The 6,706-nt window shown below is 32.6% G+C and overlaps 1 protein-coding gene across 1 annotated transcript in view; it reads right to left on the bottom strand.

Annotated features, from left to right (window-relative positions):
• The window catches only part of LOC106462095 (CD151 antigen-like), a 92,212-nt gene extending 89,293 nt beyond the window's left edge, over nucleotides 1-2,919 (bottom strand). The window contains exon 1 of the mRNA XM_022389235.1: nucleotides 2,291-2,919. The gene's annotated coding sequence lies outside the window, so the exon portion shown is untranslated. The remainder of the gene's footprint in view (nucleotides 1-2,290) is intronic.
• Between the last annotated feature and the right edge of the window lie 3,787 nt (nucleotides 2,920-6,706).

Below are 6,706 nucleotides of genomic sequence, written 5' to 3'. Positions count from 1 at the left end.
TAATCGACATATTCTCTTGTTGAGATTCAATGACAAATATTACAGTTGACATAATTATTATGACCCTCTGTGTTGCCCTTTATAACCCAACAGATTCTATTGTGATTCTATGACAAATATTACAGTTGATATCATTATTATCACCATTCGTGTTACCCTATAGCCTACAGATTCTCTTGTTGTGATTCCATAACAAATATTACAGCTGATATGATTATTACTGGCCTCTGTGTTACCCTTTCTAGTTGACATATTCTCTTGTTGAGATTCAATGATAAATATTATAGCTGAAACCATTTTTTCCAACCTCTGTGATACCTTTTATAACCAACAGATTCTCTAGCTGAGATTCTATGATAAATATTACAGCTGATATGATTATTCCGACCTCTGTGTTATCGTTTATAACCGACAGATTCTCTAGTTGAGTTTCTATGACAAATACTAAGGCCTACAACATTACTACCAGCTTCCATGTCGGCCCTTTTATTCGGTCTACTATCCTCTGTTGATTCAAAAAAATTTTACTACCTACACCATTCTTACCGACTTCTTATCAACCTCGTATAGCAAGTCGAATCTTTTGGTAAGATTTCAGGACAAACACTACAGTTTACAAAATTTTTATTAGCTTCCACGTACCCGCTAAAAGGCTATCCGATTCTAATTCATTTTAATTAAAGGCATCTTTGTAGGTTAACATTATGTAATATTCCAGTAAGTTAAAGTACATTACTATGGAATGGATGTTACCCAATTAAAGAAGCGCTGCTCGGAACATTGAGAAACCTTTTGACGTTTTTTGTAAATTTGTTTAATAATTTAACATCAGTATTCTGGTATACACTTGATCATACAAGATTTAAACAGGCGCTTTAAGCTTTGTAATCTTGGTAACTTTGCAGACGAACGTTGAATACGCACCTGACTTGTATCTTAACTGATGATGGCTGTGTTTTTCAGGTAAAAACTATGCCTGAAAATTTGAATGTTTTTATTTTTCCAAATCAAAATTATAACTAAATATATTGGACAGTAATAGAAATAAATGCAGTATGATATTGAAATACTCAATAAAAATTAAACAAAATGGTTTAAATCTAACAAGAAATTATATACACAACAGTTCACAATTCTAGTTTCAGTCAATTAACCTAGGCCTAGATTGTACTAAAATATACAAACGCTATGAAAATATATTTTATATGTACTTATGTTTTCCATATATTGTAGAAAACATACATGATTTTTGTACTGTAACACATTCCTTACAAAAACCAATAATCAGTAATTGAATCACAAACATAAGTTGAACAAGGGCTATTTTTATTGTACAGGATTTAAGCAGCAAAAATTAAAACACTTAAATCAATTAAATTAAAAATGAAAAGCAATGTTATCTATTCAGTTACTTTTTTTGTTTGGTTTTTGTAAAGCACAAAGCTACACAATGGGCTATCTACCCATTATGGTATCGATGCCCGATTTTTAGCGTCGTTGTGCCACTGGAGGGCCATTTATTTCGTAGGTATCGAAACTACAGTAGTGAATCAAACATTGTTCTGGAATGCTGTTGCATAAATTTATGTTTGGTAAAAATTAAAATTTTTTCCTTCTATTTTATTAGAAGCAAAGCCAATAAGAAAAATATATAAAAATTATTTGGGGCATATTTCTTACAGCTTACTTTAAAATATTATAATATATTATTTAAATATATAAATGTTAAATATTTGAACCATTATAGATTAGAATGTGCTTTACAAGCAAAATAAGCTCAAGTATATCAGGAAGATATATCTCCTAAGAGAATACAGTTGAGTCGACCCTTTTCTTTATGAATAGTGTACAAAAGAAAAGTAAAATCTGCCAAAGAGCCTTACAATATAAGGTACTCATTAATAATTCTCATATTTTAGTGAAATACTAACAAAATCTTTAGGGGATTACATTTGTTTGTTTGTTAGTATTGTTTTAGCGCATGAGCTATCTGCGCTGTGTCTTCCGCGAGTTTTATACTTGGTTAGAATTGCCATGGTAATATGGCATTATGCATCAGCTTAAAATTGAACAAAAAAGACTATCTGGTCATAGATGTTTTACCGAAAAATATCAAGGATTTTGTGATGATAATTAGAAGATCGGCAAATCCCATAAAAAAAAATAATAATAACAGAGGCAAAAATTAATACAAGTTATCTTCGAATTAGTTACCACATTGTCATTATGTTAATTTATTCAACAGAGAAACACAGTCTTAACAACAATGGGAATCGGTATTTATACTTACTTTTCTTATAAGGTGTTGTTGTCTGGGGTGCTGTCTGACTTGAAACACGTTCTTCAGCTGAATAATGTGAAAACTAAACACCACCGCAGAGTTTTATATAATTTGAATATAGAAAAGGCTGAGCAACTATTGGTAAGTCTGAAATCCAGCACTACGTAAATGTACCTTAAGGATGAAGGACTCAACGGAGAAAATAGCAGACTTAAGAGTAATATTTGTCTTTTTTTTTAATGTTTCTGATACAATCGACAAATTTCAAACCTTCAAATAAAGTCCGTGTTTTACTTACTGCACAGAATCAACAACTGAATGGTGATAGAAACTAGAAGCTTTAGTACTATCGAGAGTTTACAAAGTAGTGTATTAAAACAAGTGGAGAATGATCGTTTAAACACACACGTATCGGAAATACTCTCTTTCCTCAAATAAATCACAAGCCGTTAAAATAGTACTAACGATAAGTCCGAGAATTGATCACGATACTTCTTCTTGTAATATGACTCAAATTTCACACACGACTATCTCGACAATTGCTTTCTGTCGTGATGACTTCCACAGTTACATACAGAGAGCCTGCATGATTTTGAACAACAGATGATGATCTTGCACATGCGCGACTGCTCGTGGCACTAGTTTCCGTCTCGCCCAGCATCCGCAGCATCCAAGTCATCGATTTGGATGTGCACTTGCTGTGTTGTAAAGCGCTTTAGTTCAACCTATCCGTCGACTGCACGAGACCAAGCTTTGCCGTATCGAGCGGTAAAGGAAAAACACAAGATATGGCTCTACTTTTTGAGCCTGAGCACCTCTGGACTTCCTTCCATCTCCAGAGTTATGGGTACCATTCGGACAAGATGCGAGTGATTTTGATGCAAAAATCTAAGTTTAGAAAACAGAACCAGAAAACACACACACACACTTCTCAGATTTTTGTCTCGTTTTACTAAAGCCTGGTTTTTGTTTTAACTATTGACCTTCCATTACATTCGAGTTATTCATTTGAACATTATAGCACTTTGAAAATTGGTTTGTGTATAGAAGATGGATACATATATAAATATATTTACTAAAAATGTACTTCTTGATTTTGATGTTAAAATTACTATTAATTCTTCTCTTTGGTATAAATGCATTGAAAATTTACAGAATATTGGTTGGTTCGTAATTTGTTATAGAAACATATTTTGTGTACATTATCTGAAAAAAAACCAAACGTATTTAGAAATGTCTGCTCACTTGCAAGTCCGATGCATGTTTCTAACATATGCTTAATTTTTCGACCATTACGGAGTAAAGTAAAAAAACGGCCACCTTTGTGGATTTTTACTGTCTTGCACTTACGCAGCTCATGAGTGATTTACGAAAACAAAATTATTTAGAAAGTATAAAGTTATCTTTAAGACATCATCTGTCCAAATCAATGTATGATAACACAGAAAACGCATTAAGTTGTGTTTCATTAAGGGTTCGTAGAAATGAATAAAAAAAAAGACATATCTCACCTTTCTTAAAAATGTTTTTCTATAAATGTGAAAGAGTTCAGTTTAAATTTTGGTATGAGAACTGTTTATACGAAACTCTTTTATCATTAGTTTAACTTTCAGTACTAATTCGGTTTTTATAATTTGTGATCATATTTTTAAGTTAACAACACTGTATAAAACATAGTAGTGTCTTTTCTGTTGTGGTTCTAATAGCAGCATATTGTTAAAATGTTCAATGGTACCTAGTGTTCTTTATTATGATTCTAATAACAGCGTATTGTTGAAATGTTCAATGTTAACTAGTGTGCTTTTCACATTCAGGAAATTTTTTTGGTTTGTGTGGGATCCAACAAATAATCACAACTTTATTCATAAGACTATGTATAGTTATAGTAAACTTACGTATTTAGCAATGCACTCAGAAAATTGTTTTTACAGTGTTTTAGGGCGCTGTTTCTTTTTTGAGTAAAGTGTAAATGGAAACTGTAAATTGCTTTACATAAATATTAAAATATTAATGCCGTAAACCAACAAAACATATAGACAGTATCAGTGATTGTTTGGCATTCAGACCTTGGCTGACCACCAGCGCCGTAACAGATGGCAATGTATACTTTATGTGTATGTAACAGTTCTCATAAATACGATTCCTCCTTAAAATACAGCGCGTACTGCCAAGTTTTTCACGTTTTTGGTGCAAGCACTTAGCCTTCTCGGAATCGATTCTAGAAGTTTATGACAACCTGTTCTTCTCTAGGAGGCCATGGCTTGGAACACATTTTAAAAACGAATTTGTTTTAGGTATCGAAACTTGGAGTTACCGCCTTTCATCAAATTATATTACTTAACCATTATTAATAGTTTATGACGTATATAGGAATCTTTATTTGGCAGTAAGTTACTGTTCACTGCCTTCTGACTGAAACTGTTTCATTTATTGAATCAGTTTGTTGTGCTACTGTATCTTAGGGTTAAACTTGTGCTTTATTTGTTGGATCAGTAAGTTACTGTTCACTGCCTTCTGACTGAAACTGTTTCATTTATTGAATCAGTTTGTTATGTTACTGTATCTTAGGGTTAAACTTGTGCTTTATTTGTTGGACCAGTACGGGACTGAACTTATGTTTTACTTGGTGGTTCAGTACATTATTTTACATTGTCTTATCATTAAACTTGTGCTTTATTTGTTGGATCAGTACAATATTGTACGATGTCTTGGGACTGAACTTATGTTTTATTTGTGGGTTCAGTACATTATTTTACATTGTCTTATCATTAAACTTGTGTTTTATTTGTTGGATCAGAACGTTACTTTACATAATAACCCTTATAAGTTTCCTATTTTATAGAATTAAAGTATTCTTCACTATTTCTCTTATAAGTGATTCAAGCTGCTACTGCCTATGTTTATTAATGTGTTATTACGTTACTGTGTTATGGAAAACAACAAAGTAGTAACCTTCGTGCTTTTGTTTATTGATTTGTCTTAATGAGTGGTTAAGTACGGACTGCAGATTTGGTACATTTACCAAAATACAATTTAAAGAGCGAATACTCTAGACTTTTGAAAATATTAATTTTTACTAAAAAACGCATTTATAAATTTTAAGTCTTTCTCATATGTTTTCACGCTCGTATGAAGAAAGAAAGAAAAGCACGAGATAAAAGAAACACTCATTTGTTTTTTAACTTAAAAGATAAACATAATTTTTTGCAACTACGTTTTTAGTTCTTGGATGTTATGAAATTAGGTGTGAGGAACATCGGTTGGGATTGAGAGAGGTGAGTAAACGGTTGTCTTACGGTCAGTCTCTAAGCAATTAAGGGATTACAGCACTCTAAGTCGTTAAAAAATTATTAGACGGAGCGCCACCTCTCTTATTTAGCGGTTTGGAAACAACAGGATCCTCTGTGATTATGAAACGTTATAATCAGAATAAATGTACAAGGTCAGAAAGAAAAAGACTGATTCAGCGTGAATTTGAGAAAGATACACAATAGACAAAAGTTGAACAAAAAAAAGGAAGATCGGGAGATGTGAGAGAGACCGAATAAGCCGCCGAGAGGCAAAAAATGAAAGAAATACTGCCAGTAAGGAAAACAAAATTCGTTATGTGTATAAGTTTGAGTAAATTCCAGCTAGGAATCAGTACAACCTTAATAAAGTTGAAGTGAAAACAAAGTGTAACTATAGCATGATTACAACAAAGTGGTGTAACAAGTAGGAAGTCTGTAACATTGGAACAAAAACTGTATTTGGAGATGCATTTTGTCTTAAAAAGACAAGAGATCAGTTGCACTCTGTGGATATATATATTTAGTGTAGCTTACTTTTTTTTGTACTTAGGCACAAAGCTACTCAATGGGCTATCTGTGCTCTGCCCATCACGGGTATCGAAAACCGGTTTCTAGCGTTCTAAGTTCGCACATATACCGTAGCTTAATATGTTCAATGCTTATTACAAACTGATTAACGGATTAAACATTTTATTAAAAAAACGTAAATTCATTATAAACGTTCAGTTGGCAAATGGGAATAGAACACAAATAATTAACATGCCGGGCTGCAGATTGTACGATCTGGGGTTCGAGATGTAATGGATGCTACCGAAAGCTCTTCATTTTCATCTGTGGGTACTTTATAGAAAATTCATTATTTTGTTCAAAGAGCCGGATAAAGCCATTGAGCTGATTTATGTTATATTTTGTCTGCCTTTATTTTGGTCAATAGTTTAAAATTAAGGACGACTATATCTGGATCATAGGTGTTTCTGATCCAACTGTTTATCTCATGTGTACATAAGATGACTTTCCGGCTGAAAATTCCAGTTCCAGTCTTTATACTGTTTCACATAACTATGCATTACAGGCAAAATCAAACAAGTATTCAGCTCATCAGTCCTGTAACTGATGTTTAAATGCGCAAAAAATG

The sequence above is a fragment of the Limulus polyphemus genome, unplaced genomic scaffold (genome assembly GCF_000517525.1).
Source record: "Limulus polyphemus unplaced genomic scaffold, Limulus_polyphemus-2.1.2 Scaffold1092, whole genome shotgun sequence".
In the NCBI taxonomy this organism is placed as follows: Eukaryota; Metazoa; Arthropoda; class Merostomata; order Xiphosura; family Limulidae; genus Limulus; species Limulus polyphemus.
Note: the sequence above shows the minus strand (reverse complement) of the source record. Positions and strands in the feature narration are given on the sequence as shown.